This window comes from Neofelis nebulosa, chromosome 4 (genome assembly GCF_028018385.1).
Source record: "Neofelis nebulosa isolate mNeoNeb1 chromosome 4, mNeoNeb1.pri, whole genome shotgun sequence".
Taxonomy (NCBI): Eukaryota; Metazoa; Chordata; class Mammalia; order Carnivora; family Felidae; genus Neofelis; species Neofelis nebulosa.
In genome coordinates, this window is record NC_080785.1 from 12,422,583 (window position 1) to 12,441,751 (window position 19,169).

General features: G+C 40.5%; 1 long non-coding RNA gene, 1 other non-coding gene and 1 pseudogene across 2 annotated transcripts in view; 1 reads left to right on the forward strand and 2 right to left on the reverse strand.

Moving 5' to 3' along the window:
• The window catches only part of LOC131508828 (uncharacterized), a 69,843-nt gene that overhangs the window by 31,475 nt on the left and 19,199 nt on the right, over positions 1 to 19,169 (forward strand). The gene's annotated exons all lie outside the window — the stretch shown is intronic.
• On the reverse strand, positions 14,333 to 14,739 carry LOC131508824 (large ribosomal subunit protein eL32-like; annotated as a pseudogene).
• LOC131511244 (small nucleolar RNA SNORA7) lies at positions 14,812 to 14,951 on the reverse strand. The gene has a single exon (XR_009261439.1). It is a non-coding gene; the product is annotated as a small nucleolar RNA SNORA7 (small nucleolar RNA).

The following is a 19,169-nucleotide window of genomic DNA, read 5'->3' on the forward strand; positions in this document are numbered from 1 at the left end:
TTTAAGAGAAGAGGTATTAACTCTTCCTTAAATATTTGGTAGAATTCCCCTGGAAAGCCATCTGGCCCTGGACTCTTGTTTTTTGGGAGATTTTTGATTACTAATTTGATTTCTTTACTGGTTATGGGTCTGTTCAAATTTTCTATTTCTTCCTGTTTCAGTTTTGGTAGTGTATATGTTTCTAGGAATTTGTCCATTTCTTCCAGGTTGCCCATTTTATTGGCATATAATTGCTCATAATACTCTCTTATTATTGTTTTTATTTCTGCTGTGTTGGTTGTGATCTCTTCTCTTTCATTCTTGATTTTATTTATTTGGGTCCTTTCCTTTTTCTTTTTGATAAAACTGGCTAGTGGTTTATCAATTTTGTTGATTCTTTCAAAGAACCAGCTTCTGGTTTCATTGATCTGTTCTACTGGGTTTTTTTTTTTTTTTTTTGGTTTTGATAGTATTAATTTCTGTTCTAATCTTTATTATTTCCTGTCTTCTTCTGGTTTTGGGTTTTATTTGCTGTTCTTTTTCCAGCTTTTCAAGGTGTAAGGTTAAGTTGGGTATCTGAGATCTTTCTTCCTTCTTTAGGAAGGCCTGGATTGCTATATACTTTCCTCTTATGACCGCCTTTGCTGCGTCCCAGAGGTTTTGGGTTGTGGTGTTATCATTTTCATTGGCTTTCATGAACTTTTTAGTTTCCTCTTTAACTTCTTGGTTAGCCCATTCATTCTTTGGTAGGATGTTCTTTAGTCTCCAAGTGTTTGTTACCTTTCCAAATTTTTTCTTGTGGTTGATTTCGAGTTTCATAGTGTTGTGGTCTGAAAATATGCATGGTATGATCTCTATCATTTTGTACTTGTTGAGGGCTGATTTGTTTCACAGTATGTGGTCTGTTCTGGAGAACGTTCCTTGTGCACTGGAGAAGAATGTATATTCTGCTGTTTTAGGATGAAATGTTCTGAATATATCTGTTAAGTCCATCTGGTCCAGTGTGTCATTCAAAGCCATTGTTTCCTTGTTGATTTTTTGATTAGATGATCTGTCCATTGCTGTGAGTGGGGTGTTGAAGTCTCCTACTATTATGGTATTACTATCAATGAGTTTCTTTATGTTTGTGATTAATTGATTTATATATTTGGGTGTTATCACATTTGGTGCATAAATGTTTACAATTGTTAGGTCTTCTTGGTGGATACACCCTTTGATTATGATATAATGCCCTTCTGCATCTCTTGATACAGTCTTTATTTTAAAGTCTAGATTGTCTGATATAAGTGTGGCTACTCCAGCTTTCTTTTGTTGACCATTAGCATGATATATGGTTCTCCATCCCTTTACTTTCTTTTTTTTTTTTAATTTTTTTGTTAAGTTTATTTATTTTTGAGACAGAGAGAGACAGAGCATGAACGGGGGAGGGGCAGAGAGAGAGGGAGACACAGAATCAGAAGCAGGCTCCAGGCTCTGAGCCATCAGCCCAGAGCCCGACGTGGGGCTCAAACTCACGGACCGTGAAATCGTGACCTGAGCTGAAGTCATACGCTTAACCAACTGAGCCACCCAGGTGCCCTTCCATCCCCTTACTTTCAATCTGAAGGTGTCTTTAGGTCTAAAGTGGGTCTCTTGTAAACAGCATATAGATGGATCTTGTTTTCGTATCCATTCTGTTACCCTATGTCTTTTGATTGGAGCATTTAGTCCATTGACATTTACAGTGAATACTGAAAGATATGAATTTATTGCCATTATGTTGCTTGTAGAGTTGGAGTTTCTAGTGGTGTTCTCTGGTCCTTTTTGTCTTTGCTGCTTTTGGTATTTATTTATTTATTTATTTAATCTTTTCTCCCCTCAGAGAGTCCCCCTTAATATTTCTTGCAGGGCTGGTTTAGTGGTCATAAATTCCTTTAATTTTTGTTTGTCTGGGAAACTTATTATCTCTCCTTCTATTTTGTTTTTTTGTTTTTTTTTTTTCAAAGATATTTTTAACATTTTTTATTTATTTTTGGGACAGAGAGAGACAGAGCATGAACGGGGGAGGGGCAGAGAGAGAGGGAGACACAGAATCGGAAACAGGCTCCAGGCTCCGAGCCATCAGCCCAGAGCCTGACGCGGGGCTCGAACTCACGGACCGCGAGATCGTGACCTGGCTGAAGTCGGACGCTTAACCGACTGCGCCACCCAGGCGCCCCTCTCCTTCTATTTTGAATGGCAGCTTTGCTGGATAAAAAAAATTCTTGGCTGCATATTTTTCTGATTCAGCACATTGAATATATCTTGCCACTCCTTTCTGGCCTGCTAAGTTTCTGTGGATAGGTCTCTTGCAAACCTGATCTGTCTTCCCTTGTAGGTGAAGGACTTTTTTTCCCTTGCTGCTTTCATGATTCTCTCCTCACCTGAGTATTTTGTGAATTTGACTATGATATGTCTTGTTGATGGTCAGTTTTTGTTGAATCTAATGGGAGTCCTCTGTGATTCCTGAATTTTGAGGTCTGTATCTTTCCCCAGGCTAGAAAAGTTTTCTGCTATGATTTGCTTACATAACCCTTCTACCCCTATTTCTCTCTCTTCCTTTTCTGGACTCCTATGATTCTGATGTTGTTCCTTTTTAATGAGTCATTGATTTCTCTAATTCTAAAATCGTGCTCTTTTGCCTTAATCTCCATCTTTTTTTCTGCTTCATTATTCTTCTTAAGTTTGTCCTCTATATTGCTGATTCTCTGTTCTTCCTCATCCATCCTTGCTGCCATGGCATCCATTCGAAATTGCAGCTCAGTTATAACATTTTTTTATTTCATTCTGACTAGCTTTTACTTCTTTTATCTCTGCAGAAAGGGATCCTAATCTATTTTTGACTCCAGCTAGTATTCTTGTTATCGGGATTCTAAATTCTGGTTCAGACCTCTTGCTTGTATCTGTGTTGGTTAAGTCCCTGGATGTTGTTTCTTCCTACTCTTTCTTTTGGGATGAATTCCTTTGTTTTGTCATTCTGAAGGGAGAAAAGGAATTAATGAGGTAAACAAAATTAAAATTAAAAACATTAAAATTAAAAAATTAAAAACACACACACACGCAAAAAATCGAATAAATGATGCTAGACCCTAGGTGTGTTTTGGTCTGGGTGTTGAAAGGGGCTTGATAGATTAGAGAAAAAAAGGGAAAGAAAAAAAGGAAATCGTTTGAAAATTTGAAAAAATGAATACACTGAAATGATGGAGGTAATATAGAATTTGAAAATTTTACACAAAAGTAAAAAATAGTAGAAAAAATGTTAAAGAAAAATATTTTTAATAAAAATGAATTTTTCTCTCTCTGTAGTCAAGAAAAAGAAACAAAAAAGAGAAAAAAGAAAAAAAGGAAAGAAAGAAAATTGAATAGAAGGACCAGCGAACAGACTGAAATATGACTGAAATAACTGAAATAACTTTGTTTTCCCCTAGAAGTCAAAGTATGAAGCGCTTTATAGTCCATAAACTCAGCAGGTGGAGAGACTTGTGTTCCTGAAGAGGGAGGTTGGCCCAGTTGGGCAGGGCTTAGTGTAATGGCTCCATTCTCCACTAGATGGTGCTAATACTTGCTGGGGTGGATTGTTGTGGCGCTTGTAGGTACGTGTGTGTATGCCCGGCAGCGGTGAAAATGGCGTCTCCCAGCTACCCAGTCTCTAGTATCAGAACTCTATTCTCCCCAATCAGCAATCGCGCACCCATCCTTTGTCTTTGGCTTCTGTCCACTCCCCACTTCTATACAGTCCGTGACCAAGCCCCAAGCAGCACCTCTCTCCTGAGTTTTGTCTCAGATGTGGCTGTTTTTCCTGACCCCTTACTTCTGAGGGACTGCAGCTTTGACCCATTCTGCCCCCCCTGTGGAGGGTCTCAGTGAGCTATGGCCGGGTGCTAGCCACACCCAGGAATGTTTGCAGGTCTGTGCTACTGCTGATGCCCAGAGACTGCAGCTGGGTGCCAGCCTGCCCCAGAAAAAGTTTATGAGATAGTGTAGCAGCATTGCCTTAGGGATTATGGAAAATCACAGCACACACCTGGCACCGGGCTTCATCCTTAATGACCTTGTTCCAGCACCCACGAATGTGGTTGTTCTCCCAAGTCCACTAGGGTCTTGCCTTTGGGGGACCACACAGCCTCTACCAGGTGTCCTCCCAGCAGGGGAACCACCTCTCCCTGTGTGGCCTGAAGAACCCGGACTCCACTCTGCTCCTGGGGATTCGCCCTTCTCACCAGAGCACCATGAGGTATTGAGCTGTGGATTTTTAGACTCTGTGCTCCCCCTGTTTATAGTCCTAGTGGAATTTAAACCCTCTCCTTTCTCTTTTCTCCTTTCTGCCTTTTAGTTCAGCCCCTGTGGCTGTTTCCACTTTTCCACTTTCTCTCTAGCTGCTTTGGTGGAGGTGCTTTTCCCGTATTCTGTAGCCCCCATCTCTCTCTGCATTCAAAGGCAGCTTCCTGCCCTCTGCAGCTTCTCTCTCCCCCAGTTCTCCTCTCTGCACCACGTACCTGCTGAATTCTGTGGTTCAGATTGTGCAGATTGTTGTGTTAATCCTCAGATCAGTTTTCTAGGTGTGCATGATGGTTTAGTGTTGGTCTGGCTGTATTTCATGGACGTGAGACACAAAAAACTTCCATGGTGTTTTGCCTTCTTGGCTCCTCCTCCTCAAGAATTTTTAGTAATGAATTTCAGCTGAAGCCCTAATGAGCTTGGAGCTTTAGAATTTAGTAGACCATGGTTTCTCACATCCCCATGTAAATAAGAACTGCTTGAACAGGTAAAAAACAAAAACAAAAATAATGGGTCCATCTTAGAAATCCCAAATCAAAATCTCTGGGTATGCAGGGCTTTGGCATTTTAAAACTTAAATGATTTTACTTATATTTCAAATAAGTATACAGTTTGTTAAGGAGATAGTTGAACATTATTATTGCATTATTTTGATGATCTTGGAGGAAACAGTATTGAAACAAGATGCTGAGAGATGTAGGGAGGGTAACGAGGGAAGCATTTAAAAAAATTTTTTTTTAATGTTTATTTATTTTTGAGACAGAGAGAGAGACAGAGCATGAACGGGGGAGGGGCAGAGAGAGAGGGAGACACAGAATCAGAAGCAGGCTCCAGGCTCTGAGCCATCAGCTCAGAGCCTGACGCGGGGCTTGAACTCGCAGACCGCGAGATTGTGACCTGAGCTGAAGTCGGACGCTTAACTGACTGAGCCACCCAGGTGCCCCACGAGGGAAGCATTTTTACACACTTTCCTCCACTATCCCACACATAGACCTCATCCTCAGACAACTACCTGGGAAGTGAGGAGTAGGCTGTGCATGTGCCATATACAGAATGGCAAATTTTTGTAATATTCTGAACACATCCCTGTGACCTGCTGCATCTGTGAATGTTTGCCTGCCCAGGATTCTACACCCACCCCCATTTCCACCCACAGGGCTCTGATGCACAGATATCATCTTCTCCAGAGAATCTTTCCTGATGGTCTTAGCCAAAGTGATCCCTCTTCCTTCTGGGGTCTCGCTGTACTTGAAATTCATTGCAAAATTATAAATGCTTATTGTAGAAAAAAATGTAGCCAAACAAAAGAAAACAAAAATCATCATAATTTGACCACTGTTCTCATTCTAGTTCAGCTTTCAACTCTATTTTTCTTTCTCATTCTTTATTGACCAAAATATAATTATAAATTTATAATTCTGTAAATTTTATAAATTTATGATTTTCATATATATACATATACATATGCATGTATATCTATATACATATATATGTGAGGGAAAATTTTTTTTTTAATCTCTCTAAATCAAATATATCTGGAAATACATCCTAGCTACTAGACTTTTCTTCTTGGCTAATCTTCCTTTTTGGTGATGAACTTAGATTCCTATTATGTAGCTCCCCCAGTATACCAGCCTCCTTTGGGTCTATACACTCACTCTTATGCCCTGATCTGTCGAATCCCTAAGAGATAACATAATTTGTGGACCTCAGACTCAGCACACCAACATATATAAGAATGGGGAGGGAATGATACCTCGTAGTTCTTCCTATAGCAGCAAAAGCAACAATAAAAACTCACAAACCAGTATTTCATTGAATTGTCTTGGCACATGTGTGCTCATGTGCATGTGCCCATATACACATGACATATGATTTATAAATGAATCCATACTGTATATCTTGTTCATATTACCACTGTTTGCTGTGCAGTAGTTTAGAAATATTTGCCACTATAATTGGATTTCTTCTGCATTAATTAATTGTATTTATTTATTTTTAATTTTTTTAAACATTTATTTATTATTAAGACAAAGAGAGACACAGAGCGTGAGCAGGGTAGGGGTAGAGAGAGGGGGAGACACAGAATCCGAAGCAGGCTCCAGGCTCCGAGCTGTCAGCACAGAGCCTGATGTGGGGCTCAAACTCACAATCTATGAGATCATGACCTGAGCTGAAGTCAGTCACTCAACGAACTGAGCCACCCAGGCGCCCTTTTATGTATTTTAAAGTTTGTTTATTTTTATTTTGAGAGAAAGAGAGAGAGAGAGCACTAGTGGGGGAGGGGCAGAGAGAAGGAGAGACAGAATCCCAAGCAGGCTCCGCACTGTCAGTGCAGAACTCGATGTGGGGCTCAAACTCACAAACCATGAGATCATGACCTGAGTCAAGATCAAGAGTCAGATGCCTAACCGACTGAGCCACCCAGGTGGCCCATCTTCTTCATATTTTAAAGGCTACCTAATATATAAGAACAGAAATTATTTACTTAACCAATCCCTTACTTAAACATTTAAAAAAGTTTTTAAGTTTATTTATTTTGTGTGTGTGTGAGAGAGAGAGAGGGCACAAGTTGGGTAGGGGTAGAGAGAGAGACAGAAAATCCCAAGCAGACTTCACACTGTCAGCGCGGAGCCTAATTCGGGGCTTGAACTAATGAACTGGGAGATCATGACCTGAGCTGAAGCCGTACCCTTAGCCATCTGAACCAGCCAGGCACCCCACCCCTTATTTAAATATTTAGTTATCTTCAATTGTAACTCTTTCAAGGAATACTGTAATAATTCCCTGACTTGAATATAAGAACCATGAGGGTGGATATAGGTTGTGTGTGTGTGCGAGCGCGTGTGTGTGCGTGTGTGTGTGTGTGTGTGTATTTATTTCACTGCCGTATTCTCAGTGTCTAGAGCAGTGCTCAGAGTGAAAAAGTCTCAATAAATTGTAGATGATAAAAGAATAAGTAAATCATTATTCCTGGATGTGGAATTACTAGGTTAAGAAGTTCCAGTTCCAAAGTACTTTTTCCAAAATGACACCTCCTAGAACAATGAATGTATTGCATTGCCAGTTACCCTACATTCTTACCCACATTGAGAGTGATTAATTCAAACAACAAACACCATCTTTTCCCCATTACATTACATTATGCCATGAATTGTGTTCTGACTTTTATTCTTTGCTTGAGTATGATAATTGCATCTCCTTTGCAGGTCCTCCTCGTCCTTAAGCTTTCAATCTTGGATGACCCTCACTTGCTAAGATCATCTATCCTAACGGTTTTTATGTGGTAATGACTCCCAAATTGTATCTCCAGCCCTGACCTTTCCCCCTGAATTCCAGATATGTTCATTTAATAGCCTGCATAACAGTTCACTGGATGTCATAAAGCATCACAGATTTCACACATCCGGGTCAAAACTTTTGATTCTCTGCATTCCCAAAACACTCCTCCCACAGCCTTCCACACATTTTAGCAAATGGCATCTCCAAGTACCCAGATGCTTAGGTCAAAACTTTGGAGTCATCAATGATAATGTTCTTTCTCTTGCAACCCACATCCAATCTCCCAGCAAATCCTGTGGTTTTACCATAAAAAGTATTTATGGGGCGCCTGGGTGGCTCAGTCGGTTAAGCGTCCGACTTCAGCTCAGGTCACGATCTCGCGGTCCGTGAGTTCGAGTCCCGCGTCGGGCTCTGGGCTGATGGCTCAGAGCCTGAAGCCTGCTTCCGATTCTGTGTCTCCCTCTCTCTCTGCCCCTCCCCCGTTCATGCTCTGTCTCAAAATAAATAAACGTTAAAAAAAATTAAAAAAAAAGTATCTATAATGCTATCTCATTTCCCATCCCGAATTCTAATCCCTTAGTCAGATCCCAAGCACCTGTCACCTGGACCACTGCCACATTTCCTAACTGTTCTCCTTGTTTCCACCTGTACCCTTATATAACCTATGCTACAGATAGCAGGCAGCATGCGATCCTTTAAAAACAAAGCAGATTTTATACTCCCGCCTCCAAAAACAAAACAAAACCCTTCCTGATGGCTTTCCATTATCTGTGGAATAAATTTCATTGCCCCTCCCCACTCATGGTCTAGGGAGCCCTAAGAGATCTGGTTATGACAAAATTTTCTGATTTCAGTTTCTATCATTGTTTTTCTCCCTATTCTGTTTCATTTGCCTTGGCCTTCTTCTCGTCTTTGAAAACACCGAACAAACTCCTGCCTCGGGAGTTGTACTTGCAGTTCCTGCTTGGTAACCTCTACTGTAATGTACTTGAATGGTAGCCTCCTCTGTTCAGATGTTTCCTTTCCAGGGAGTTCTTCCATCATCACCTTGTTCCAATGATTACCCTCAGACTCTTTTTATCCCTTTGGCTTGCTCCATTTTTCACCATGGCACTTATAATCCAGCATTTTACTATATATTTCTTTATGATTTGCTTGTCTCTCCAAGAGGATGTAAGTCTCAAGGGGCAAAGAATTCCTATCTCCCATTTTCTGCTTTATCCAGAAGGCATAGAACAGTAACTCTCAAATAGGTGATCAATAAATATTTGTCAAAAGAACAAATTAGTGAATAAATTCCTTTCAGAATTTCAATTTCTTGAAAACTTGGAAGCAATTTTCTCAGTTTGGGAGAAAGAATGTGTAAATCTTAAAATTTCCATGTAACCTGGCAGCTTTTTAGCACGTCCGGGTGGTGTTTGCTGAAAACTCTGTACACCCTGCAGCTCAGCTCTTGGCTGGGAGGCAGTCTTCCCCTCATTTATTCACACCAAAGGAGGACAGCAGTGACAAGGAACTGAAGTCTAAGAGAGGTGGTCCTGTACAAATGTGGAAGAATCAGGAAAGCCTGAAGTTTCCTGCCTTTCCAGCCAGTCCAGCCCAGGAGAATAGAACCTTCCATTAATCTTGTTCAAGTGACTGGCTTGCCACCTTTGGTGGTCATGAAATGACCACCTCTTCATCCCTCTTCCTGTCTAGATTCTGGCTCTTTTTAGGTATCTTGGGTCAGTAACTTGGGAACAAAGGTTTAACACTCTAGAAACCCATAAAGCAGATAGTTCTGTATCATGTCTTATCCATTTCCCTTTGCTCAGCAACAAAGAGCCCAGAGGACCAGGAGAAGTAAGAGGAATTGGAAAAATAAAGTTCTCTAATTCTAGGGGCCCCTGGGTGGCTCAGTCGGTTAAGCGTCCAACTTCGGCTCAGGTCATGTTCTCGCGGTCCATGAGTTTGAGCCCCGCGTCGGGCTCTGTGCTGACAGCTCAGAGCCTGGAGCCTGTTTCAGATTCTGTGTCTCCCTCTCTCTCTGACCCTCCCCCGTTCATGCTCTGTCTCTCTCTGTCTCAAAAATAAATATTAAAAAAATTTTGTTTAAAAAGTTCTCTAATTCTAGACTCCTCCTTTTTGGAAGGCCTCAGAGTTCCCTCCCTTTCATAGATTTATGCTGGAAGCTTATATTCTTAAAGAATTCTTCAAACATTTCCAGACACATGCTAGTCCTCTACTGTGGGCATCTTTCTTTGGGGTCTTTCATGGTCCCTGATGAGCTCATTGTGTATGGAGCAAAGTGAAGATAGGGGACAGAGGTGAGGATTGAGACACAGCTGGGAGCAGTTGGAGGAAACACTGTGGTTTGTTTTTGTCACAGGAACTATCTCTGGGATTAGGGGAGGGGATCATTTCGGACTCAGTTACCCAATCCTGGTAGAGAGAGGGTTTTGGAGCAGAATATCTCAGAGGTAGAGATAGCTTCATGCCCCTCCAAAATTAGAAAAAAATAAGTTCCAGGGCCCTTTTTACAATGATATGGAAGCCACTGGTGTGTTTTTGAGCTGGAAGTCTGTGAAAAAATGGAGAAGTCAAAACTTTCTGGCTTTGGAATGAGAGCTACAGCATGCAGTTAAAGTATAGCTCCCGAGGAAGGATGAGAAAGAAGAGAAGACTTCTATCCGCCAGTTACGATTCTAAGCCAGAGGGTCACATGAACACACACACACACACACACACACACACACACAGTGCCACACATAGTCATACACACAGTCATATACACACACGCAGTCACATACACAGTCACACAGCCACACATATACACAATCACACATGCATTCATACACACACACACACACACACACACACACACACATACACACACACACACACACACAGGGAGCTGGGTCACTCTGTGTGGGAAGAAGGGAGGTTCCCTTTCTCATGTATTGGCATGTGCTTGGTATTTTCATATGGTTATGTCTCTGTCTCACAAAACCCCTTATGTAATACCTACTATTAAACCAATGTTACAAGTTAATTTGACAGAGGTAGTAAGTGACCAGACTAAATCAATGTCTAGGTGTCTTGACTTGCAAAAGCCATCCCCTTCTCATTGTACTGTGCTGCCCCTCACAATTTAAAATTATGGTTTAATCTTTGTGGCCAACGTCTGCTCCAGGAATTCAGGACTAATATCTAACCTGGTAGCTCAGTTAAGTACAGGAGAATGAGTAAGCATTGCCCGCTGGGTTTTCTGAAGGGATGGAAAGGAGGAAGAGTGGTTTGTGAGTCTCTTAAGGCCACTTGACAGGGCTTCCCAGCACATCCTCTTAACCTTTCCAGGTACCCTTTGCGACAGAGTCTGCTTCTATAGGAAAAGTCAACAGGATCTGCCCAATGGCACATGTCATGACTACATTGCCAGGACAGGAGATGGGCTGTTCTTCCTGGTTTTATAGCCTAAATAATGTCCTTGTATCAGAGGTCAATTTAATCGACCTGTCTTCACTTGCTTGCCATATCAACCACTTCACTCACATGAAACAATGGTTGCTGACTTCTCTTTTGCCAGCCTGGCACTGTCCTTATCCAAGTCCTGCCCTCTCACTCTTAATCCTCTCTTCTGCTTTGTGGTATCTGCAAAGATTGGACGCCAGATACTTTCCCTGGTTAAGTCTTGGAGCTCTGGTTCTATTGGCAAATGGTTGCTGATACCGTCCTCCTCCCTCTGCATCCTGCACTGCTCCCCCCCCTCCCCCCCAACAAACTAGGAGCTTCGTCCATCTGGCTTGTACTCACTTTACCTATAAATTTCTGCTTCCCAGCCCTGGACACATTTTCAGAGAACTTAAGGAAATAATCAAGATGAGACCTATGGCATTTCTGCCCACTTTCTTCATCCCACCACTTTGGGTGAGACCAACGTACCCTGGTTTGCCTAGAACTTTCCATTTTAGCACTGAAAATCTTTTAAGCTTGGAAACCTCTCAGTTCTTGACAAGTCAGGATGGTGACTACGCATATTCCTCTTCTTCCAGATCATCAGCTTCTAGATTAGCATGTCCTTCAGGTCTTGGGATAATTTAAGGGGACTCTATTACACTGGGAACAGGGCCAAGCAAATACTAAAGTAATCCACTCCAGATTGCTCTCTTTCTTTGAGATACTGTCCTTTAAATCTCCATTAGAATCTTTGCTATTGGAGACTTTCAGCTCAAGATGGCAAAATTGACCCACTTTTTTGCTTTCTTCTCTCTGTGAAATAAATCAGTGAAACAAAAACAAACAACAATAAATACACCATAGCAAAAAGAGAGGGATCGCCTTGTTATAAGACGCTTCTCCTCTTTTTTTTTCTTCAAATTTTCATTTAAATTCTAGTTAGTTAACATATAGTGTAATATTGTTTCAGGAGTAGAATTTAGTGATTCATCACTTAACATACAACTCACAGTGTTCAACACAAGTCCCCTCCTTAATACCCATCGCCCATTTAGCCCATTCCCCACCCACCTCACTCCACTTATTAGAATACGAGCTCAGAGATGCACATTACATTATACTTTGAGATCCTGGAGGTCAAGTTCTGTGCTATATTCTCCTTTCTATCTCCAGTTTCTGGCACAAAGTAGAACTCAAAATTCTTTATGAAATAGATGACTATGATTGGAAAATATGAGAGAACAAAAGGAGCTCTAACATTGAAAACTTTGAGACCTGAATCATCACAATTTGAGACCTGAATCATAATTTCTTACACTCAGCACTGGTCGGGCCACCTGTGAAGAGTCGTGCTGAATTCTGAGAACTGATTCTCTCCACTCCAGCCTGGACCTCAGGTAAACTGTAGGCAACCAGTTGTAGAAGGTGGAAAGTAGGAGACACAGAGTGAGTCCTAACTTCAGGCAGCCTGTCCCAAACTACACAATTCACCCAGGCTCTGGAGAAAAAGAGAGGTTATCTTAGGATATTGTCCAAGTCCAATTCCTGGAATTACTTTGGCTGTGTCCCAGCTCTAGCCTCTAGCCTGCAGGCATAGACATGTGACTGATGCCTGCTCAGGTAAACTTCCTTGATCTCTGGGAGACCTTGGAGAGGGGTGAAAGGAGAGGATAGGGCAGCTTGCCTGTAATTATTGTAGCAGTCGCCAGTTCTCAGAAGCAGTGGGTTGGATGAAATGACCTTTGGCAAACAGAGCAATATGAAGAGAAGGGTGAAAGGGAGAAAGGTGTGTTGAACTAGTGTTCTCAGCCCTCCATAGTGACCGCTGTTTCTGTAGTGGCAGGGATGAGAATTTGAGAAAAAATTCTCGTCATCAAAATGTCTAAGCCTTGCTTCCTGCCTTCACTGTGTGGATTTACATTTGGGCTCCCCCTCTTCCACTTGGTATGGAGAAGAGCAGTGAGATTGGCTAGCTCATCTCCTTAAGGAAGTACACTTCCTTTTCCACTGGCAAAGGCATCATATCCCTGGAGGTATAGGGTGATATCTAAGGAGATGAGAAAGGAGGGGAAGTAGGTAATTTTAGCTGCTCACCATATTCTCCTTGGATGTAAATATCTGCAGGTATTGATAATGAGTCATAGGTATCAGAAGGGGAATGATGTGCAAGTTACATGTGCGTGTGACCTCACATGTTAGCCAAGCGCTGGTGACCACGGTCTGTCTGGAATTACTTTGCACATGTGTCTCTGTGTTGGTATTTCCAATATAAGTCAGTATCTTTCTGTGGGTCTGTGAGCTCCAGTATATGGGTGCCAAACACGTACATTCCCAGAACTGTGTGTACACTGCTTTGCCTTATTTTCCTATTATAACCTTGGAAGTCCAAGCCCGGGGTAAATATCTAACTGCTGACATAGGCCAGAAAGCCTTGGGCTACATCACTTATGACATTGGGCTCATTCTGCAGTGTTGTTTTTGGATGATTCAGGAGACATGAATCTTTGGGACAGAAAATTAACCTTGTGACTGCTGGTCAAGGAATAGGCCGAGCAGGACTGAGTCACTGCACCAGCTATTGAAGAAGGAACTGTTTTTCTAAACTGCTGAGGGATGTACCCCAAGAAACATACCCTTATAGTATATTCCAAACAGGCAGATGATTTAGATGGAGAAATGACTACCTGTATCTGTTTTTTGTTTTTGTTTTTTAACTACCTGTATCTTTAATGTTATGACCATTTTAGGGGCTGGGACAAAGCGAGATAGGAGATGTCCCCTCACTGAACATTGGAGGAACTGACTCTGAACAAAAAAAAAGGGGAATACACTTGGAGGTGCGGTGTTGTAGAAGAAGGGTACTATTTGTTAAAGTCAGCTGCATCAGGATCACTGCATACACGATATACCAATGTCACCACCCGTTCATAGAATCCAGGGATTCCAGTGAGAATGTAGCTTATTATACACCGTCTTACTTTCTCCATGAGCTCATTCCCTATTATGTACATTCTCATTCTGGAATTCTACAATTCTGAAGGGAGAGATATAGGTATGTGGGAATAAGCTACTTCCTTCCTTTGAGCCAATACCGTCTGTTTTTGGCAATATAGGCCTAAAATATGGAGGATTAGCTGAGTGTTGTCAGAGAGCATCTGTGCAAGTAGCTGATGCTGATGACAAAAGCTGGAAGGATGCCATTAGTCATAGGCTCAGGAAGCCACTCATCAATTCTCCCAACAGTGCACTAAGAGCAAGTCTTCATGGTTTTTTGTTTGTTTGTTTTTTGTAGTTTTATGGTTTTACTAAAACAAATGTGATGTGCCCATAAGTTGTCTGCCTATTCATTTTCTTTGCTGTGCAGCCTGGCATTGGGATTCGTGACTCTGATAGCCAGCTGAGCTTCTCGTTCCACTATGGCTTTACGGTTCTTGGAGGAGACATTGTAAGCAATCTCTTCACGGTAAGATTCGTTGCACATCAGCAGCACCTCAAGCTCCTTGACTTGTGGACTAGAAACTTCTGAGAGCCACTGGGCAGCATGTGCTTTGTTTTCTTGTTGCTCCCATAACCCATGTTGGGCATTAGGATCTGGCCCTTGAATCTTCTGCGCATCCTATCATCAATGCTTCTGTGTTTCTGCCAGTTGCACTTAATTTTGACATACTGGTCTGACTGGTGCCAGATGAACTTCTTTGTCCTCTTTTTAATGATCTTGGGCTTCACCAGAGGTCTGAGGGCAGCCATTATGCCTTCAGGAAAGAAGCAGAGATGGTATCATTGAGTCCTAGAAGGAAGCTTTCCTGCTCAGGCCTTGAACATTGTTGCAGACTGTCTTCCAATCTCCAGCTGCTGAGCAAACTGGGAGTAGAATGGGTACCTCTGCAAGGCTCGCTTTCTCTCCCATTTATGAAGATGGCAGAATATTAACCACTCCCCAGACACGATCCTGGGAGAAGTCTGCATGGTTTTTGATGTGTGTGCACAATAAAATCACCTGGGAAGCCTCACCCAATCAATTATATTGGAATTTCTGGGGACGGGTTCTTGGCATCAGAATTTTAAAATATGTCTTAGAAGTGGTTGTAATATGCAGCCAAGGTTGCAGAATACCTAAATTCTGGAACCCTTCAGTTCAGAAACATGAAACCAGAATATTCAACCAGGCACCTGACATTGAAAGAGGAATCACAAGGGAGACTGTTTCCTTTGTCCATGTGAGATGCGGGGTTAACTGCACACCATGTGACACTTTTACAATGTTCAGTAGACATGTCTAAAAACTAATCAGCTAGGCTGATTAGATATTCTCTCTCAGGGACTTGAAGGGGGACACAAAAGCTGTGGTGGATGCCTGACCTGAAAGTTCAGGGTACGTTGGGGCGTGGGATCATTATGGTCACAGATTTGTCAGGTAGGGCAGACTTGGAGGACGTTGGTCAGGAGAAGGAAGAGAATGAAAGAGCAGCTGGAGAAACAGAAGGACGACACAGGGGACACAAGCAGGGGGAGGATGGCCAGTCCCCACGGATGCTTTGACTCCTTAGCTTGCTGAGACAGTTACAGTGCAATCTGGGAGAACCGTAAGTAGAACTCTGATTTAGAATTTTAAGTGAGAAGGATGCGGTTTCCTCTTAAGTCTTCAAGCCTGGCGTATACCTGTCTTGAATGCACTTCCTTTTTCTCTCTGTCACTCAAACACCTAATCCTTTCTCAAGAACAGTTTGGATGTCATTCCTACTTGGCCTCCAAGAACACGCTACAATGCATACTCTGCTCCCTTAAATGAGATTTTGCTCATACCTTTATTTATTCCTTTCCATGCTGAGTTATCATTTTCTACTTCCTTGTCTCCTCTACTAGATTTTGAGCTCTTTGAGGCTAGAGGTTGTATGTGACTTACATTTTTCATCAGTGTCTAATGCAGTTTTTGACACATAGCAGTTGTGAATAGAAGCTTGAATTAATTGAATACACTCTTAAAGATCAGATGGGCCTGAGTTTGTGGAACTTTCTGCTTCCTCATACACTCAGAAAAGGGTTAGTATACATAAAAATCTTTCTAGAATTCTAGATTGTAAACTTCCAAGGAATTTGTCCAGTAAATTCTTATGTAAAATATCTAATAAATAAAATAAAATAAAATAAAATAAAATAAAATAAAATATCTACTAAAAACCCTTAGCAGGAAATTCTCCCCTTCGGTCTTTAAACATCAAGCCTTCACAGAAAATTTAAGAACTAAGACATAAGAATAAGATTAGTTTATAAACTGAACCTATTTTGTTATTTAATGGTACTATGCCTGTACAAATGAATTATCCAAATAATTACAATGAGCCATTTAGCCTAGCTGCCCCCAAGATAGGATTTTGAAATGCAAACTTAACTGTTGTTATAGTGATGCCTTGATTTGAATTTCATCTGCTGTTGTGTAAATACTTAACACCTGCAATCAAAAGGGAACCATATTTTGCCTACCTTCCTGAGCCAATTACATGAGGCCTGTGGCTATATATGGAGCTCCATGGACATCCTATAAACCTCATATTATAGAAGGATTTTTTGTGTGCGACCCCTGATCTATGACTTTGGATGCATTCAATAAGGAGTAATGGACTCTGTGCTACAATCCATCACTGGCTGGTCAGACAAATGTGAACCGAGAGCATTACAAAAAATTTAAGCTTTTTCTGGTATTAGCAAAATATGTCCTTTATTCCCATTGCTCACTCCCATTCTCCTCACCTTCCCTACCAGCAAGCAGTCCCTCTGACCTCCTCAGTGTCTATTTTCTGCATGTGTTCTTGGAAAACACATAATGATGATTTGTATGCAGATGCTTTTATTTTTTCTTAAAAAAATTTTTATTTTGAGATAGCAGTAGATTTACGTGAATTTGTATAAAATAGTGCAGAAAGATTCCATGTACCGTTAACCCAGTTTCCTCCAATGGTAACATCTTAAAGAAACTAGTACATATCACAACTAGAATATTGACATTCATAGTTAGGATAGGGAACATTTCCATTAGCAGTTGTGTAAACACATGGCACCTGAAGTCAAGATGGAACTATATTTTGCATATCTACCTAGCCAATTATGGGTTTCTTATGACTATATCTGGAATTCCATGGGCATTGTATGAAATTCAAATTGATGTTCACATTAAAGTTCAACCAGGATATTGACTTAGACAGTTAAGATACAGAACATTTCTATCCCCACAAGATCCCTCATGTTGCTTTTGCTTCGTCATACCTACTTCCATCCTCCTCCACCCCTTCCTTAAACCCCTGGCAAACCCTAATCTGTTCTCCATTTCTGTAGTTTTTTATCATTTCAAAAACGTTATAAAAGTGGAAGAATCATGTAGCATATAACCTTTGGGGATTTGGGGATTAGCTTTTTTTTTTTTTTTTTTTTTGCGTTCGACATAATTCTCTGGAGATTCATGCATGTTGTGTGTATTGGTAGATTTTTTTTTTAAATTACTGAGTAGTCTTCCACAGTGTTGATAGATTACCATTTGTTTAACAGTTGACTCTGAAAGACATCTGGGTTTCCAATTTTTAGCTACTTTAAATACAGTTACTGTAAACATTTGTGTACAGGCCTTTGTGTGAACATCTCTTCATTTCGCTAGGATAATACCTAGGAGTGTAACTGCTGAGCCCCATGGTAGTTGCATGTTTCCTTTTTAAAGAAACTGCTAAACTGTTTTCCGAGTGGCTTCATCATTTTACCTTCCCACCAGCAATGTATGAGTGATGCATTTTCTCCACATCTTCACCGGTATTTAGTGTTGTTACTATTTTAACTTTAGACATTCTGATAGGTAAATCTATGAGATTTTATATCCCATTGTGGTTCTATTTTTCCAATAGCTAATTTTGTTGAAAATCTTTTCATGTGCTTTTTTTTTTTTTGCCATCTTTATATCCTTTTTTGATTGAACGCCTCTTTATGCCTTTTGCCTATTTTCTAACAGGACTGTTTATGGTTTTAATGTTGAGATTTGCTAGTACTTTATATATTCTGGAGAATAGCCTTTTCGGATATGTAGTTTGCAAATATTTTCTCTTTGTCCCTATCTTGACTTTTCATCCTCTTAATAGAGTCTTACAAAGTAAAAATTTTACATTTTGGTCAAATCCAATTTATCAGCTTATCAACTTTTCCTTTTATGGATTTTGATTTAGTGTCAAGTTTAAGGGTTCTTTTTGCCTAGCCCTAGCTCTTAAAGATTATCTCCTCCGCTTTTTAAAAATATATTTTATAGTTTCATGTTTTACATTTAAGTCTATGAACCATTTTGAATGAATTTTTGTATAAGGTGTGAGACTTAAGTCATGGTTACTTGTGTTTGTTTGTTTGTGGCTGTCCAATTGCTTGCTCCAACACCAGATACTTGAAAAAGCTCTCTTTTCTTCATGAAATCACTTTGTATCTTTGTAAAACATCAGGTGGGCATATTTGCATGGATTTATTTCTGGGTTCTGGGTTCTGTTTTACTGATCTGTGTGTCTACCACAATGCCAATATCACATAGGCTTTTTTTTTTTTAATACTACGTAGTGTTGATTTCTATAGTATCTAATAAGTCTTGAAATTGGGTAGATCCATTGTTTGAGCTGAAATTGGGTAGGTCCATCCAAAATTGTTTGAGCTATTCTAATTCCTTTGCTTTCCCATGTAAATTTTAGAATAATATTGTTGATGTCTATAAAAAGAGAAAAGAGTTGCTGGAAATTTGACATCTTTGCTGTGTTGAGATTTTCCACCACGAATACGGCATGTCTTTCTGTTTGTTTAGATCTTTTTGATTATTTTCATCAGTGTTGTGTAGTTTTCAGCATACAAGTCCTGTAAATATCTTGTTAGGTTTATACCTATATATTTTACTTTTTAAAGAAATTATACATGCACAATTTCATTGATTCCTTCCTGATATACATGACTTTTATTGCCTTTTTATATTGGTTTATAACTTCTAATGTTGAATAAGTGATGATGAGAGCAGACATCCTTGCCTTGTTCCCAACTTTAGGGACAAAGCATTCAGACTTTCACCAGTAAATATAATGTTAGCTGTAGGATTTTTCTGTGGCTTCTCTTTATCAAGTTGGGGTAGTTTTATTCTATTTCTATTTTTCTGAGAGTTTTTTTAAAATTAT